This window comes from Tenrec ecaudatus, chromosome 10 (assembly GCF_050624435.1).
Source record: "Tenrec ecaudatus isolate mTenEca1 chromosome 10, mTenEca1.hap1, whole genome shotgun sequence".
In the NCBI taxonomy this organism is placed as follows: Eukaryota; Metazoa; Chordata; class Mammalia; order Afrosoricida; family Tenrecidae; genus Tenrec; species Tenrec ecaudatus.
Window position 1 is genome coordinate 85447905 of NC_134539.1, and position 19281 is coordinate 85467185.

The 19281-nt window shown below is 49.0% G+C and overlaps 1 pseudogene; it reads left to right on the forward strand.

Annotated features, from left to right (window-relative positions):
* The first annotated feature begins 18652 nt into the window (after window positions 1–18652).
* Window positions 18653–19067, forward strand: LOC142458077 (protein transport protein Sec61 subunit gamma pseudogene; annotated as a pseudogene).
* The last annotated feature ends 214 nt before the right edge of the window (window positions 19068–19281 follow it).

Here is a 19281-nt window from a genome sequence, read left to right on the forward strand (position 1 = left end):
GAGGCCGGCGGGTTTGAACTTCTGACCTTGTGGTCAGCAGCCCAATGAATAAGGCACTATGCCATCAGGGCTCCTTAGAAAGGACTTTAGAGATCCTTTATTCAAACTCCCTAGCTTTATGGAATAGCAAACCCAGGCTCAGAGAGAGGGAAGGGACTAGCCCAAGGCCACTCAAGAATGCGACGGAGAATGGCAGACAGGGAAGAGATTCCATGGGCGAGAGGGAGCGTTATTACCATGAAAGATCGGGTATTGGGTGAGCAGATATTAGTCCTGTCAGGAAGCAGTGCCCTCCTAGGGCTGGAGGAGATCCCTCCACTCCTCATTTGCACTTGAGGGAAAGCAAGGATGGCCCAGGTCCCCACTGACGGCTGCGCCAGACAATTCTTTCTCCCGCTCAGCTCCAGAGTGGCATGCCACGCACTTTGAGAAAGCTCCCACCCTCCCCACCTCCTCCCCCACCCCCTTTCTCTGATGCCTCCCTCCTCTCCCTTCTCCTTACATTTTCTTCCCTATCCTTGAATTCCTCCTCCAGGCTCGGCTCTACCTTGGGTGGAGGTGGGGGCAGGGAGACCACAGCAGAAGACATACAGGGAACATCTTGTTGGGGTACAAGATCGTTACATTAGGACCCACATATTATATAGCAAAGCCCCCCGCCCCATGGATGCTTTAGGAGACTTGGGGAGAGGGGGGACTGGGACGCATTTTGAGGTGAGATGGGGCCAGCTGAGCTCATAATGACTAATTACAACAGCGCCCGTTTATTGAATCCTAATTATGTGCTTGGCATTTTGCACTCCTTCCTCCTTCAGTCCTGACCACAGCTCTGGAAGGTAGACCTCGCCACCCTTTACCCACGAGGGGACTGAGGTGCAGGGCTCCAATGAACTCACTTGTCCACAGTCCCGCTGCTGCATAGGGCAGACCCAGGATTCGAACCCAGGTCGGCCTGATTGTGCAGCTCACACTGTCCATCAGCTGCTCTGTGGAAGGCTCCCTGGGCCCCAAGGAGAGCCTCCCAACCTCGGTCAGAGGAGCAACAGCTACAGAAGCACAGGTGGAAATAGCTGCCCAAGTCCCTCTCGATCTCCAGAGTAACCCTAAACAGGCCTGTCTCTGAGCAGTCAAGAGGCAGGAGCTGGCTTGTCCAAGGGGAGTTGCCCCCGTGCCCACCTTCACCCACAGCAGCAGCTCACCTCTAGGACAGTCCCTTGCCAACCCTGTGTTGGGACAGAGTGATACTCCTGGGCACCGGGCTTCCCCACTGGTCCCCCAGCACAAGGCCCTATAGCGCAAGCTCTATCTATGACCCCTGTCCCACCGGAGGCCACAAGCACAGGAGTGCATCCACACATCCACGCACAGATCTACACGCCCACTCCCCGAAGACTGGCCTCCACACTCCCCAAACTCAGACAAGCACGCTCTCTCCCACACAGCAAACCCAGCAGCATCCAGAAAGCCAAACCCAACAGCGGCGAAGCTGGCACGGGACCGGGCAGGGCTTTTCTGCTGGACATGGGACTGTCCTGAGTTGGAATTCATGCGATAGCCAACAACAACAACAAACAACAGCAACAACAACTTTTCGTAGGCATACTCACACACACACACTCAGACACAGACTTGGCCCACACAGACCACCAAGTTCGTAGGTAGACACACACACACACACACACACACACACACACACACACACACACACACACTCGCCCAGGCTGACACGCGCAGCCACACCGACTTGTGCTCACACCTGTTTACACATAGGCTTAGAGAGACACCCTCACAGGCTCACCCTCACACACACACACTTACACGTCCTCACACTCATTGACACACGCAGACGGACACGCCCCCAGATCTCACACACAGACGTACATGCCCGCATCCCTTGAGTTTCAGGTTAGAATCTTGCCAAGATGAGACTGGCATCCTCACCTGGGTCCCGTGCCCCCTTTCACCGGGCCTCGGGTTCACGGTGGCTGGGACCTGAGAGAGCAGTCTCCGCCTCTCCGTGGAGCAGCTGAGAGGCAGCTGGGGGTGGCCTGTCCGGGGAGCAGGGTCTCCACTGGCTGTCAGTGTGACAGCCGCCACGGAGGCATTTGCTAATGACTGAGCTGGTCTGGAGGACAGCGCCTGGAAGTGAATGTCACCCAACCCGTTTGAGGCCAGGAGGCTCGTGGTATTGCCCAGGGGTTTGGCAGCCGCTGGTGTCACGTGGCCTCCATGAGGTTGCAAGTAGGGAACCCCTGACTGAGGGGGAGCCCCGGCTCTCCAGAGACGGCAGAGGGTCTCCCAAGGGAGGCAGTGACTCGGGGCTCCTTTAATGGAGGATCTGGAGGGATGGGCTGCCCCCGCCCACCAACAGAAACAGGCATCTCAGTCCCTCTGACCCTCCTGGACCCTGCATAGGGGCCCCATCCCCGGGCCGTCGTGGCTCAGGAAGGCTTTAACACCCAAGGTCGTCTGTAGCGAGCTCTGTAAGGTGCCTGTGTGCAATTTGTCACTCACCAGAGCCCCCGGAGGGGCTCAGAGTCCTAAGAGACCGACCCCCTGGGTATCACGACAGCGCACAACCACAGGAGTACACAGACACGCGGCAGGCAGCCCCGACCTGCGGAGAGAAGTTGGCTCCCATCTGGGGTGGCCATCTGGACAACAGAACAAAACGTTGCTCAGTCGGCGGGTCTTGAAGATTGTAGGTACGTGGGCGTCTGTTGTTCGGGTTGGGCCGTCCATTCCATCAATCTCATCGACGGCTCCCTCGTCTTCACTGACCCTTCCCGTCCCCAACCACCAGGGCTGTGCCTAGCTTTGCCGATGCTGTCGGTGGCCCGTGGTGGGGCGGATTTGTTTGTTCTTCCGGCAGCCGGTAGTATGCTCAGCGTCGTTCACCAACACCACCGTAGGAACGTGCATGTGAGGCCCGGAGCAGACCATGTTCAGGGCAGAAATCTGAACGAAGAGACATCGGATGGTCAATGGGAGTTATTTATGGAGGGAGGTCCCCCCCACCAGGGACTTTCTAGGTCACTCAGTCTTGTGATATTTGAATGTGCACTTCTATTTTTTTCTTTAAACATTTTATTAGGGGCTCATACAACTCTTATCACAATACATGCATATACATACATCAATTGTATAAAGCACATCCGTACATTCTTTGCCCTAATCATTTTCTTTTTTTACATTTTATTAGGGCTCATACAACTCTTATCACAATCCATACATATACATACATCAATTGTATAAAGCACATCCATACATTCCCTGCCCCAATCATTCTCAAAGCATTTGCTCTCCACTTGAGCCCTTTGCATCAGGTCCTCTTTTTTTCCCCCTCCCTCCACACTCCCCCCTCCCTCATGAGCCCTTGATAATTTATAGATTGTTATTTTGTCATATCTTGCCCTATTCAGAGTCTTCCTTCCCCCCCTTCACTGCCGTCCATCTCCCAGGGAGGAGGTCACATGTGGATCCTTGTAATCAGTTCCCCCTTTCCAACCCACTCACCCTCCACTCTCCCAGCATCGCCCCTCACACTCTTGGTCCTGAAGGTATCATCCACCCTGGATTCCCTGTGCCTCCAGCCTCCATATGCACCAGTGTACAACCTCTGCCCTATCCAGTCCTGCAAGGTAGAATTCGGATCATGGTAGTTGGGGGGAGGAAGTATCCAGGATCTGGGGGAAAGCTGTGCTCTTCATCGGTACTACCTCGCACCCTGACTGACTCATCTCCTCTCCTAAACCCCTCTATGAGGGGCTCTCCAGTGGCCGACACTTGAGCCTTGGGTCTCCACTCTGCTCTTCCCCCTTCATTCAATATGGTATATATATATATATATACACATATATATACATATATATACATATATACACACACACCACACACATATATATATACACACACACACATATATATATCTTTTTTTTTTGCATGATGCCTTATACCTTCAAGCCTTTAAGACCCCAGACACTATCTCTTTTGAGAGCCGGGCACCATCAGCTTTCTTCACCACATTTGCTTATGCACCCATTTGTCTTCAGCGATCCTATCATGGAGGTGTGCAGCCAATGATAAGATTTTTTGTTCTTTGATGCCTGATAACTGATCCCTTCGGGACCACTCGATCACACAGGCTGGTGTGTTCTTCCATGTGGGCTTTGTTGCTTCTGAGCTAGATGGCCGCTTGTTTATCTTTAAGCCTTTAAGACCCCAGTCACTATCTCTTTTGATAGCCGGGCACCATCAGCTTTCTTCATCACATTTACTTGTTCACCCGCTTTGGCTTCAGCAGTTGTGAATGTGCACTTCTTTTGGAATTAAACAAACAAACAATCTAATAAGGAATAACCAAACCCAAGTCACAGCCATCAAGTTGATGCCAACTCTTGGCGACACTCCAGAACAAGGTAGGCCTGCCCCTGTGGGTTTCTAAAACTGCAACTCGTTACGGGAATAGAAAGCCCCGTCTTTCTCCCAAAGAGCAGCCAGTGATTTCCAACCACTGCCCTTTCGGGGCTCAGTCCAACGTGGAACCACTGTGCCGCCTGGGGCTCCTCGATGGAGAAGGGGCAGGAGCAAAGCTGAGGGAATTGGAGGCCCTCTTGGGGACTTCCTCCAGCTCTCCTCTAATTGGTACTCAGGAGGTTCCTGGACCCTGGGGGCAGCCATGCAGGCGTGTGATCTCAGGGGCGGAGCCAGGAGCCCTCAGCGCCCTCAGCTCAGTAAGGCCACCTTGCAGCTGGCAGGGTTGGGTTGGGGGACAGTCAAGGCAATACACCCCATCCATCACCTAGGGGCACAGAGATGGGCAGTGATCAGCAAGTATGGGGTGTACAGAGTTACCGAATAAAAATGCAGGATGCCCAGTTAAAGCTGAATTTCCGGTAATCAATGAATAGTTGGGTAGACGTACATGAAGTTTCTGATAAGTGATGCAATATTTCAGAAAGAGACTAAAATGATTGATTGTTTATGTGAGGCTCGAATGTAAATGCGCACCCTGAATGTATTTCATCTTTAGTCTCAGAGGGCTCCCCAAATCTCTCTCCTCCCATCAGCACCTCCAGGGGCTCTCCTTTCTGCCTAGGGCTTTCTGGGGGTTCTTGAAACTGAATTTCAAATACTTCAGGCTCAACACTTTGTGTCTCCAGGGAGCAGACTGAGTGAGGCAGGGCTACCGTCAGCCTCAGCCTTGGGTGACGCGGTGTATATTTGGTGGCCAGAAGGTCACAAGGCTGCCTTGCCCCCGCCATCTTTTACACTGGCTGTGCCATGAAGCTGGCCTTTGAAGGTTAAAATTATAAACACATTCTCTATTTAATCTAGTAACTATCTCCAGTATGCAACTATTAGTATATAAATACACCATAGAAAATGAGGTTCATATGTAAATGGGTATGTATATACTTTATAATAGATAACATTCTATTATATAGCTAATCATTATAGATTTGGTCAAATACATAACACACAGTAAATTTATACACTTAAATATATTAACTAAATGGTTCTGCAGTTCCCCTGCAAAAGGAGAATGGCACTGGGAAACGTGCTTGCACCAATCGCTGCACGCTCATACCCACACCACCTGTCTGTCATTCTGTGGTACTGTGGCAGCTTGTGAGATGGAAGCTCTGTCACCAGTACTTCAAAGACGGTGGTGTCGCATGTGATATACGACTTTCAGCAGAGCATCCCAAGTGAAACCAACAAGGAAGAAAAGCCTGTCAATCAACTTCCAGAAAGCAATCCGGGAGAACCCCTGGATCAACAGAACACTGTCCAATAGGGTGCTGGAAGTTGAGGTCACAACGTTGAAGGTGACATTTCATTCTGTTATATGTAAGGTCCTCGTGAGTCAATACCAGCTTCCTGGCCACCTTCAGCAACCTATCTGTATGGAGACTTGTGTATCTGTAGCCAACCACGACCCCTCGTTATATCAAAACCACTTGGCTGCTGACGACGCAGACGCACAGCGACGTTCTCTGTGTCAGAGTAGAACTGTGCTCCATGGGGGGATTAGATCGCCAGGCCTTTCTTCCGAGGCATTTCTGGGTGAACACGAATCTCTAACTTTTTGGTTAGCAGTTGAGCTCATTGACTATTTGCCCCCCTGGGCTCTCTCTATCTGCATACACGTTCATTTACTTGGGACGGGACACATCTCCATCCTGGCTCGAGTTCGTTGATCAGGTGGGCTGTAGCCCTCCAGCAAGGTCCTGTGAGAGTGGGAGACAAGGGACAGGCAGCGGAGAGCTGGTGGCTGGGAAAGCTGCAGCCGCAGGAGTATCAGCCGGAAGGCTATGTATGATGGGCTACCAGGAGCTCTGGTGCCGAAGCCGTGATTCATTGCTGACGTTCAAAACCACCCCCTGCTCCATGCGAGAAAGATGGGGCTTTCTACTCCCATAAAGAGTTAGTCACAGTCTCAGAAACCCACAGGGGCAGCTGCACTCGGTCGTGTAGGTTTGCTCTGGGTCCAGATCGACCCCATGGCAGTGAGTCTGGTGTGTGTTTGTTTTTCAGGGAGCTCTGGGAAATGAAGTCCGTGCACCAGCACTCAGGAGCACCCTCTGTGTTTCCCTGTGGTGGGCGTAAAGAGAAGAAGGTCATGCACTTTTTGTCAAGTTAAGGCGCCCTGGTGGTCACAATGAGCCAGAATCAACTCTACAAGCAGTGGACTTGGGCTTTCAGGGTTGGGTGGAGTGGTGGGTTATATGCTAACTAACTAACTAACTAACTAACTAACTAACTAACTAACTAACTAACTAACTAACTAACAGCAGTTCGAACCCACTCCGAGAGAGAAAGGTGAGTCTTTCTGCTCCTGGGAAGAAGATTTACAGCCTCAGAAACCCAAAGCAAGCAGTCCGACTATCCCAGAGGGCCTCTATGCGTCGGAATTAACTCGATGGCTGTGGACGTGGTAGGTTCTGGCCAAGTTGCTCCATCCCCTGTGCCTCCCTTGCTTCATCTGTGAAAACAGGGATGGGGGACCTGCGCTATTGGGTTCTGGTGAGAAGGATGTGAGTGGATGCAGCTAATAGCCCCTGATGATGTCTGGTATGTGACCAGTGCTTCGTCAATGTGATCTGTCATTCTCACTGAGCTGACGGCCGGCAGGGAAAGCTGGCCAGCAGAAGAGGACTCGAGGACCTTTCTTTCTCTCTCTCTTTCCCTCTCTCTCTGTCTCTCCTGAGAGTTTCCAGGGCCCGGCTTGTCTGGTCCTCAGGTGGTGAATAAGATGTCTGTTGTCAGGACCATCATTTTATTGTACAGTCTCCTGCCTGTCCCAGAGGAATGTAGAAAGATCATCTGATAATACTGTTTTTGGCTCAGGGATGAAAAATTCTGACCAGGCCTTCTTGGAGAGTGGTGTCCAGTTCTGGGACGTCTCGGCGGGGGCGGGAGGAGGAAGGCGCGGTGATTGAGGCAGTGAAGCATGTCCCTGAGGGCAGGTGACTAGGAGGGAGGGAGGTCTCGAGATCAATTTGGCCCCAGAGAGGTAAGTAACCTTCTTTGGAGTCAGCTCTCTCTGTGGGCAGGGGCTCCTGGCAGCGTAGTGGGTTAAGAGTTGGGCTGCTCACCGTAAGTAAGGTCAAACGTTCGAAACCATCTTTGGGAGAAAGACCGGGTTTTCTACTCCTGTAAAGACTTAAAGACTTAAAGCCTCTGAAACTCACCACAGGCAGTGCTACTCTGTCCTATAGGACCGTGATGAGTCAGCATCGACTGGAGGGCGGGGGAGTTTGGAGGTTTTAAGAGGGAGCTTCCAGACAAAGGGAGAGGCCTAGCAGAGGCTGTCTGACTGCTCTCTGACTGCAGACATGGTTTCTGCATCAGATAAGGGAGGTGGACCGGGACAAAAGTCCCCGAGCATCTTTTATTATTTGGAGGATTGACTCAGGGGACAGATGCTCAGAGCCTGGCTCAGGAGCCCAGGAAACGACATTCCACGTGGATTTTTAAAGAATCCAATGGACGGATGGATCCACCACCAGCACCGACTGCCATCCAGGCAATTCTGATACCCGGGGAACCCTTGGGTGTCAGGGCATAACTGGAGCTTCTAGGGCTGTCAATGGCTGCTTTAAAATATTTTTTATTTTAATATACATAGCAGTTCTCTACATATAATCATTATAGCAAAATGTTTTATTGTGAACTAGGTGCAGGCTGACGGAGCACATTGTAGTTTTATACCCAACCATCCTTGCACCTTCGATCCAGCTCATCGCTGCAGTCCCCTCGTCCTCCCTGTGCTTCCGACTCCCCTTTCTCCTTCTGTCCCAGCCCTCGCTCGGAACTTGGCTTTGGGTCGGTGCCCCCACTTTGATCTCTTACTCGGAGGTGAGTTCAGCTCCAGACCTGTTCTGGTCTACGTCCCCCCACCCCTGCCCACTCTCTCCAGGACCTTCTAATCGGATCTTCTGCAGGGCAGTTGGGATGGCTGACTTTTCAGAAGTGGCTTTTCTTCGGGGTTGCCTTTGAGGAGACGTGGACATCGGACCCTTCTGCCAACAGCCAGTCATGCTAACCATTGGCATAGGCCAGGCACTCCGAGAGAGGCGTGGGAGGTTTGGGGCCTGGCCAGTTTGATCCTGGCTTGGTGAGTAAGATGTTCACTGCCCGTGATGTCCAGGGGGTGGGTATCTGGGGGCTCGGTGTGAAATTCTTTGAACTTTGCTGAATGTCTGCAAACGTTCGCAGGGAATGTTGGACTCACAGGTGAATGTCTTAGGGAGGTAATGCAGCCAGCGGATTTGAACGTGAAGGTGAAACTCTGAAATAAAGAGCCTCGGGCCAGTCCTACTTGTGCCAGCCAGGGATGACGCTGTTGTTTGTCTTGTTTTTTTCATGAGATCTCTAGCTTTATTTCTATCCCCAAGGACTTACTTCCCAACTCTTTTTTCCCTCATTCATCATTTTATTGGGGGGTTCTTACAAATCTGATGAGGATCCATCATTCAGTTGTCTTGGGCACACGTGTATGTATGTGTCCATCAACATTTCCTTTCTACTTGAGCCCTTGGTATCAGGGATGATGTTTTAATATGGGCACCAGGCTGCCACCTTAGCAGGCATGAGGCAGGCAGGGAAGGAGGAGGTTTGGCTGAAGGGGGCACTGGATTTCTTCTCTAAAAAAGTTGCCCTCAAGTTCATTAGGTCCCCGGCACCCCATGAGTTTCGGAGGAGAGCTGTGTTCCATTGGGTTCCCGGGCCGGGTTTTCTCCCAGTGGATTTCCAGGTCTTTCTTCCAAGGCACCTCAGGGGAGACCCGTCTGTCCAGTTCCTTCAGTCAGCTGCTGAAGGTGCCCACTGTTTGTACACCTGGGGGCCTGGCTATTTGCTGAGGGGCTGGTTGCCTCACACCCTGATGAGCATTATTCATTCCACTGGATTGTACATGTAACGCAGGTGGGAATGGCAGGTGTCCTGCAATGTCTATTTTTTCCATTGTCAACAATGACCTTAACTATCAACGGGTGTGGTGGCAAGGGCAGCGGGAGAAGGCTGGGAAGTCACTGAGGACTAGAATCTGTGGCAGAGGAGAAGAGACGAGGGGGAGAAGGGAACTGTGCATTCAGAGGTTACGGCCAATATTTGCCAGGGCAGACACTCCTGGTCTTCTCTCGTTCACAGGGACAGTGATCTTAGCTGCAGGCGCTCCGGTGGACACATCGGGTGACTGACTAAGGGAGCAGATGGTGGCGTGCTGGTGGCTCTGGATGAGGAGGGAGGTGTGGTAGGATGGAGGCAGGAATGGGTTCAGGGATGGAGGTGGCTGTGGGGGCAGCTGCCAGTCATGAGAGCATGTGTGCCCGGCAGGTGGGCAGAGTCCCTGCCCCGATGCATGTTGGGAAGGCCCAACCAGCATGGGAAGAAGGACACAGGCTGTGGGAGCAGGGGGTTTCCCTTGCCCCCAGGGAGCCTTCTCAGAGGCTGACAGGGGAGTGTGTTCAGCAATGTCAGACTAACCAGGAAGGGAGGGACGCAGGGGCCTACTTGTGCTTACTTATGAATCTGTACTGAAAAATTTCAGGTGTGTTCACATCTAAGGTTCTGCTTGCAGGTCTGGCTGACACCTCTCTCCCCCAACCTCACAGCACTCCCTATGGGCTCAAAACCCCCTTTCAAGTGATGATCCCTGACAGGGTAAGCACAAGCTTCTTTATGCTTATTTACTAATCTGCACTGGATTGTATCTAGTGAAAGCCATGTGAAACTGTTCACTCCAGATTTCTAAATAAATCCAACTAAGCCGTACTTTTCTTGCTGATTGGGTACTCCCCTCCTGCTATTCAGTAATTCCTAAAGAAGGCCTGCTGATCTTCCCATCACCAGTCCAGTCCAGAGTCTGGGCCTCCCGGCTGAGGCCACGTTCCCCGCAGTGAGGCCAGGCTACAGCTCTGGCTGCCCCCACCCTTGTGAAATTGCAGAGCCTGGGGCCCACATGTAAGGCATCTGACTGCTAGCCAAGAGATTGGCTAATGGAACCCACCAGCTTCTTCATGGGTGAAAAATGGGGGCATCTACTTATGAAGATATATGACCTTGAACTCACTGCTCTCTCATGTAGCATCTCTGAGTCAAGAGCCTACTTGGTTCCAGCCACCTTGAGGGCCTGCTTTCGGAATTCATCCTCTCAAAACCCAACCCAACCCAACACAACTCACTGCCATTGAGTCGATGCCAACCTACAGCAACCCTTTAGGATAGGATAGAACTGCCCCTGTGAGTTTCCACGACTATAAATCTTCATGGGAGTTGAAAGCTCCCTCCTCTCCTGAGGAGCAGCTGGTGGTTTTGAACTGCTGACCTTGTGGGTCCCCGCACAATATGTAACCACTACGCCACCAGGGCTCCTTTCAGTTCAGCCGGCCCCATGAGTTCCCTGAGCTTGCCCCTTGCCCCAAGGCTGCCTCCATTTCTAAGCTCTCACTCCAACCTGTTCTTGTCAGTCCGTCCTGATGGACTCTCCCATGTTGTAGTCTGGGGCTGCTAGTGGTACAGGGGACACCTTTGGCTTTTGAATAGAATACAAAGAGGCCCCTCCAAGAGATTGAAAAAAAAGCACCTCTCCTCTAAGCTGACTAGGGTACACATCTTGGCAAATGGAATAAGAACTTGTTACATTTCCCACACTCTCCCCCATTGTCCCATAGCAGGCACTTTTATACCCTGCCCAATCTACTCAAGAGTATGCCGTGGTGAGTCTCCACACAGATTTAACTCTGGCCCCGGGCCATGGCCAAGCCATCCTTCTCCATTCACACGGGTCCCCAAATGGTGCAATGGTCCTCTGGCAACTCAATGACTCCCCGCTCTCCTCAGGACAAAGCCCACACTCCTCAGCCAGCAGAGGAGGCCCCTCAATGCCTTCCTCAGACTCTCTCCAAGAGTCCCTGCCCCCTCACCCTCACTCGCTTGGCTTATTTTATGCCACGAAGCATGGAAAGGGTGCGGGGGTGGGGGTGGGGGTGGTGGTGGTTGGGAAATCCAGTCACTCTCCTTTCTTTTCTAAATTCCTTTGGATTCCCAAACAAAATTCCCTCCACAAACTCACAATGGCCTGTGATTCTTGGGCCTGGCTGAAGACAGGAGAGAGCTCATAATTGATTGATGACCTTACATCAGCCTCTTCATGCTAATGTTGTCCATTAAAAATTGTGGCCTGGGACAACTTCTCCATGAGGCGGGCTTGGGAGTGGCAGGGGAGGGGGAAGGGTTTATGAAGGAAGCCAGGGCTATGGAAGGAGGGAAGAGATCCCTGAGGAGAACTCACTCTCGTGGCTGGGCTCACAGTTCTTTCTAGATAAACACACCACACGTACCATGATTGACTTGATTTTGTGCCCTTTCAAGTGAGCCACATTTTAAGCTTAGTATTAATACCTGCACCTGCATCTGAGCCTCGTGCCTGGGTCATCACAGGTTTGCTGTGGTAATTATCCTTTGAATAAAAAGGAAACTTCATCACTATGTGTAAGGATAAGGGTCCCAGATGGGACCTAAGTGCCAGGCTGGCAGTTCAAGTCTTCCCAAAGGTCCCTGGGAAGAAAGTCCTGGCAATCCACTTCTCAAAGTTCCCTGTCACCGAAACCTCTGGGGAACACGGTTCTACTCTGAACCACGTGGGGGTGCCATGAGTCAGAACTCACTAGATGACAACTGATTTTTCTGGTTATGTAAAAAAGTTTCACCCCTTCGTCACCTAAAGCATTGTTCATTCTTGCATCACTTTGGGGAGCCATGGGAACGGAGAAGGATGGCTTGGGCTATGGCCCGAGGCTTGGATGCCCAGAGGAGAGAAGAGGCCACTCTAAGACTTTCCATGGTCAAGCCCAAGTCTGAGATTAAGCCTTTGAATGGAGAACCAGGTAGAGTGGAACAAAACGAGAGAACAAACCAGAGAGAGGAATAGTTTGGCATCGAGAAGAAAACTGGCAAGGAAGGAGAGTGACCCAAGGGTGTGGACTCCGGGAGGCAGCCCCTGGCAGGGGTGTGGCACTGGGAGAGCAGGGATGGCCTGAGTAATGTCCCAAGCCCACACCAAGCGTCAAGCTCAGCGCCCTGTTTGGAGGTGCGTACCTGTAATCCACCTCACCTGTGTGCTTCCTGCCCTCAGCGTCTCTCTGCGGGTGATAACCTACACAGCCCTTTAAAATGACTGACTCCTGAAGCAGAGCTGTTTGGGATGGGATTTGGGCGCGTAGGGAAGCTAAAGTGGAGTGTGGGGAGATTTGGTCTCTGGGACACTGTATGTGGGGGAAACCTCTCCCGAGTTCAGGTGGGCAGAGGGGTGGCAGCCGAAGGGGAAATAGTGCTGGAAGGGAGCTGGCTATCTTTGGTGGAGGATTGACTAAATTTTCTCTCTTCCTCCCAACCCCTATAGGCACCTTGACGACTGGCCTCCATTAGTGAGAGAGGTGAGGCCAAGATCAGGGTCCGCATGGAGTGGGGGGTGGGGTGGGAGGTGAGGGGGTGCAAGGGGACTGGGGAGAATGCATGTTTTCCCTCTGTTTTAAAAATAGCACAATTGCTGAAAAGAAATGTGAAAAATTCATAGAATTACAGGCATCACAAAGAAAAACCTGAGCTCGACACCATCTCTACAGAAAATTACCATGCAATCGTGGGTGTGTATTCTCCCAGCCTATATCTATGTATACTGGGGTATGTTAAGATAATTATAGATGACAGATAGTTATAATATGCATTCTATAATTATTTTCAACGTAACATTCTATAAACTTTTTTAAAGGATGAAGTTTTTCCCTCCAATTGTTGTCTCTCGAGCCTCCCAAACATTCATCTGCACGGGTGTCTCCCCACGTGGGGATCTTGCCCCTTTGGCGGGAGCAATTGTGGGCAGTGGAAAGCAGTGCTCACTCTACATCCTGAATGACTGGCTGGTGTGTCACATTTCTTTATTGCCAGGCTGAGGCTCAGGAATGCCTGTTGTTTTTTGTTTGCTTCTGAAAAGGGGGAAGTAGGCTGAATAAGTATGGAAACCTCTGTTCTACACCTTATTTTTAATAGATATGGTTATTTACTTAATTAATCCCCACTGGATGTTTTGATTGTTTCCAATGTTTGTTCTCTTATTTGAAAAATTATGTCATCATTGTCCTAATCACGACATTGTGATGTTATTTCTTTGAACTAAAGGATCAGCAATGGGATGGATGGATCGGCGTGTCACTAGTGATAAATATTGTCAAATTCTCTTTCAGACAGAGTATACCAATTTAGATTCCCTCCAGAAGTACATGCAATTGCCTCTTCTTGCTGCCACCCACCTTGCTAACTTTGGATATTATTATAACTTCATTTTCATACACGCACACACGGACATACACACGCCTTAAAAGTCTTCACGTCTCTCTGTCAATCCCTGTCAACGCCCTGGTCCAAGGCACTACCAGAACCTTGTCTGAGATGATGTGGAGAGCTTTTTAACTTCCCCTTCTGCTTCACCAGGGGCCTGGTGGCATCGTGGTGATGCGTGGGTGGGCTGCTAACTCCAAGGCCAGCAGTTTGAAACCGCCAGTGGAAGCCTGGGAAAGACACAGGGAGGGCTGCCAGCTGCTCCCTGGAAAAAGGCAGGGCTTGCTGCTCTCACCCACAGTGAAAATCTGTCTGAGAAACGCACAGGAGCAGTTAGACCCTGTCCTACAGGGTCCCCGGGAAGGGGCATTGCCTCACCGGCATCCCCCTCCGCAGGCTCGCTTTCCCTGAAAGTCAGAATGACCTTGTCAGAAACGGACAGACTTTTGATTCTGTTCATGGTAGAGTGACTGGTGGTAGACTAGCAGCGCTGCAGAGACACCCCCCCACACACACACCCCTGTTTTAAGGCTTCAGAGGACAAGCCCTGTGAGGGGGAGGTAAACATTCAGAATTCTGCACAAGAACAACACATCAAGGTGAGGGTGACCTTCGCTACTCTGTTTTGTTCTCGAAGTGTTTCCTGGTTTTTGGTGGGGGGTGGAGATGGGTTGGGGGGCAGTGAGGCGCAGTAGATGATGGTTTAAAGCTCCTGGCGTATCCCAGAGTCCACATCTTATCACCCAAGGTAACAGGATTTAAGCATAAAGGAAAATAATACAGCTGAGACGTGGACCGTGCGTCCCATGCAGGTTTTGTTGCCTCAAAGAACCCCCAGCCACAGCAGCTGTAACAGACCGCTGCTCTCTAGTTCTCATGCAAAAGAAGCGAACAAAACCCTGCTCCTGGCCATCGAGTAGATTCAGATGCATGGTGATTCTACAGGACAGGGCAGAACTGCCCCTGTGGGTTTCTGAGACTGCACATCTTCACGGGAGTAGAAAGCCTCCTCTTTCTCTGGCAGGGCGGCTGGTGGTCTTGAACACCTGATCTTGGAGGTTAGCACCTCAATGTGTAACCCACCATGCCACCAGAGCTGCTTTAGTGCACCCTAGCATTTGGCATCCTCAGGGTGTGGGAGAGTCAAACACCAGGGTTTAGGGACTGGCAGGAATGAGGAATCTGACAAACACGGCAGGGTTTCAGATTAGGCCCCTTGAAGGGGAGCGTTATACCCACACACAACCTGCCGCATCTTCACTCTTGACTAGATCAAAGTTAGTTTACCTGTGATCGACCTATATTCTGGAGAAATACATAATTTGGAGTCTCTACAAGGTTTCATCTGTCCAACATCTAGTATTTAGCTAGATGTTAAACATTATTTAGGACATTAGCGGATTTGTAGACTCTGCATATTCACTGCTGCCTAGGCAATTCTGACTCATGGTGACTCGATGGATTTCCGAGGCTGGAGCTCCTTCCAGGAGCAGAAAGCCGCGTCTTTCCCAGAGGAGAGGCTGGTGGTTGTGAACTGCCGACCTCACAGTTGGCCCCTCCATGCATCGCCACAGATTTGCAAACCAGGAGAAAAGACCAAGTGAGAAAAGCCCAAGGGAAAAAAAAAAAAAAAAAAAGAGGACCTGATGCAAGGGGCTTAAGTGGAGAGCAAATGCCTTCAGAATGATTGGGGCAGGGAATGTATGGATGTGCTTTATACAATTGATGTATGTATATGTATGGATGGTGATAAGAGTTGTATGAGTCCCTAATAAAATGTAAAAAAAGAAAAGAGGAGAAAAAAATGATTAGGGCAAAGAATGTACAGATGTGCTTTATACAATTGATGTATGTATATGTATGAACTGTGATAAGAATTGTATGAGCCCCTAATAAATTGTTAAAATTAAAAAAAAAGCCCAAGGGAAAAAATAGACAACAGGACCTGACTCAAAGAAAAACAAGATATTAGCATCCTCCTACACAGATTCAAAAATCACCAAGCATTTTAGCCAATATAACTAGATACAGAAAACACACCGAATACAATTCAAAACCCATTCGACATAAAAGCCTTTAGCATCTTAGAAATAGGAGATTTCCTGAATCTTACAGAAAGGTATGTATAAAATTTACAGAAGATACTAAACTTAATGGCAAAATAAGGATTAGACACGAGACAAGGATGGACCGCTTCTTTTTTTTAAAAATCATTTTATTGGGGGCTCGTACAACTCTTACCACAATCCAGCCATCCATCCATTGTGTCAAGCACATTTGTACATTTGTTGCCCTCATTATTCTCAAAACATTTTCCGTCCCTTTGCATCACCTTCTCATTTACCCCTCCCTCCCCAACAGAGGCAGCCCACACTGAGTTGACCAGAACCCGACCAGATGAAGAGATTTTTGAGCCTGTGAACTGGTGCATATTGTTGCTGACTTTATGGACGGCCTGTCCGGATTTGACTTTGCTTATGGATGCAGACTTCGCAAGGTTCCAGTTGGAATGCAGATTCCTCACATTGGAAAATATGATTGTCTCCTCAGAGCACTGGGCTGATGTAAGGGGGCGGTATAGAAATTGGATACCCAAAATTGGGGGGATAAAGGCATGAAGTGGTTGGCTTACTAACTTTCATAGGTGGGGGAATATATTCAGAATTAGAGGATTAAGGTGTAGGTGTTATTTAACTGCAATTGTTAGGCTAAAGAATTGTGTACAGGTGCCAAGTTGGCAAGGGGCAGATTGAGATAGTTAAGGTTTATTGTGCCAACCTGGCCAATCAACACATGTGGAATTAATTGAAGGGTGGAGAGAGAAATGGTTTGGTGAGCTTTGCCTTTCTAGTTCTCGGATCTCTTGTTCTTTTTTTGTTTACCTTCCTGTAAACCAAACAAATCCAGAAACAGACCCACGCATATACAGTGTTTTCATTTATAACAAAAGTGCCACTATAATGCAGTGGTAAAGGACAGTCTTCCATCTAGCTCAGAAGCAACAAAGTCCACATGGAAGAACACACCAACCTGTGTGATTGAGTGGTCCCGAAGGGATCAGTTATCAGGCATCAAAGAACAAAAAATCTTATCATTGGCTGCACACCTCCATGATAGGATCGCTGAAGACAAATGGGTGCATAAGCAAATGTGGTGAAGAAAACTGATGGTACCCGGCTCTCAAAAGAGATAGTGTCTGGGGTCTTAAAGTCTTGAAGGTGAACAAGTGGCCATCTAGCTCAGAAGCAAAAAAGCCCACATGGAAGAAGCACACCAGCCAGTGCAATCACGAGGTGCCAAAGGGACCAGGTATAAGGCATCGTGCAAAAAAAAAAAAGATATATGTGTGTATATGTACATATATGTGTGTGTATGTATATCTATATATCTATATTGAATGAAGGGGGAAGTGCAGAGTGGAGACCCAAGGCCCAAGTGTCAGCCAATGGAGATTCCCTCATAGAGGGGTTTAGGAGAAGAGATGGGTCAGTCAGGGTGCGAGGTAGTACCGATGAAGAGCACAGCTTTCCCCCAGATCCTGGATGCTTCCTCCACCCAACTACCATGATCCAAATTCTACCTTGCAGGACTGGATAGGGCAGAGGGTGTACACTGGTACATATGAGGGCTGGAGGTACAGGGAATCCAGGGTGGATGATACCTTCAGGACCAAGGGTGTGAGGGACGATGCTGGGAGAGTGGAGGGTGAGTGGGTTGGAAAGGGGGAACTGATTACAAGGATCCACATGTGACCTCCTCCCTGGAAGATGGACGGCAGAGAAGGGGGGGAAGGGAGACTCCGGATAGGGCAAGATATGACAAAATAACAATCTATAAATTGCCAAGGGCACATGAGGGAGGGGGAAGCGGGGAGGGAGGGGAAAAAAAAGAGGACCTGATGCAAAGGGCTTAAGTGGAGAGCAAATGCTTTGAGAATGATTGGGGCAGGGAATGTATGGATGTGCTTTATACAATTGATGTATGTATATGTATGGATTGTGATAAGAGTTGTATGAGTCCCTAATAAAATGTAAAAAAAGAAAAAAGGAGAAAAAAAAGAAAATGATTAGGGCAAAGAATGTACAGATGTGCTTTATACAATTGATGTATGTATATGTATGGACTGTGATAAGAGTTGTATGAGCCCCTAAGAAAATGTTAAAAAAAAAAAGGACAGTCTTTTCACACTGATGGTAAGTTGGATAGAGAAACAAACCACCTACCACATGTGAACCATTCTCAAAAACAATTCCATATGGTTTGTTGAGTGGTAGACTTTAATGTGAAAGACACATTGATAAAAATTTTAGGAGATCAGAAAATATCTTAATGACCTTGGTATGTACACAGTTTTCCTTAGGTGCGCACTAAAAGAGTTAACTGCCTTCTCCCAGACTGCCAGCCAGTCCATTCAGACCCTACAGGAAAAATTGATAAACTGACATTGTTAGGATTAAGAACATCTGTTCATCCAAAGATACCTAATAAAAGTGAAAATGCCAAGCCACCGAGCAGACTATGGTTACAATAGTTATAGTTACATCTGGCAAAGGATTCATATTCAAAACATATTTTTAAAAACCTCAAGTCATTAAGACGCTAAATAATACAATGAAAAATGGATAATAAAAGCGATCAGTCGTCACTGAACAAATAGGGTTCCCAAATGACCAACAGATACACGAAAGGTGCTTGAAATGATTAGCCACCAGGGAAATGACCATTAAAATTGCAATGGGACACATACTCACCAGAATGACAAAAACTGACACTGCCAAGTGTTGTCAAGAATATCGAGCAGACGTGTCCCTGGCTTCCTGAGTGGCGGCGGTGCAGTAAGAAACAAGCATGGATCAGGTAATGCAGTTTGTTGAACCCAGTCGGCAGTTTGTGAAGGACTCCATTCGGCTGGTTAAAAGATGCACCAAACCTGATAGAAAAGAATTTCAAAAGATTGCCATGGCAATGGCGATAGGATTTGCTATAATGGGATTCATTGGCTTCTTTGTCAAATTGATCCATACTCCTATTAATAACATCATTGTTGGAGGCTGAATGGCTTTTTGGAAGAGTCTGTCTGTCATCTTGGGGACTGGTGCACCAGTGAGGGTTTCAGAAGCCCATGGAGTAAAAGTGACCTATGTACTTTGTGTTTATTTCATTTTCTTTTCCTTCCAAGATGTTTTCTATTTCTAAATTAAAATGATTTAAAAAAAAAAGAATATCGAGCAATTGGGACTTTCATACATTGCCAATGGGAATATAAATTGGTACAACCATTCTGGAAAATTGTTTGACAGCATCTTCTAAAGCTTCTATGCATGTCTGTGACTCTACTTTTAAACCTTAGGGATAGACCCAACAGAGATATGTGTCTATATTTGTCATAGTACAGGTATAGTGATGTTATAGCAGACTATTTATAGTAGACAAAAG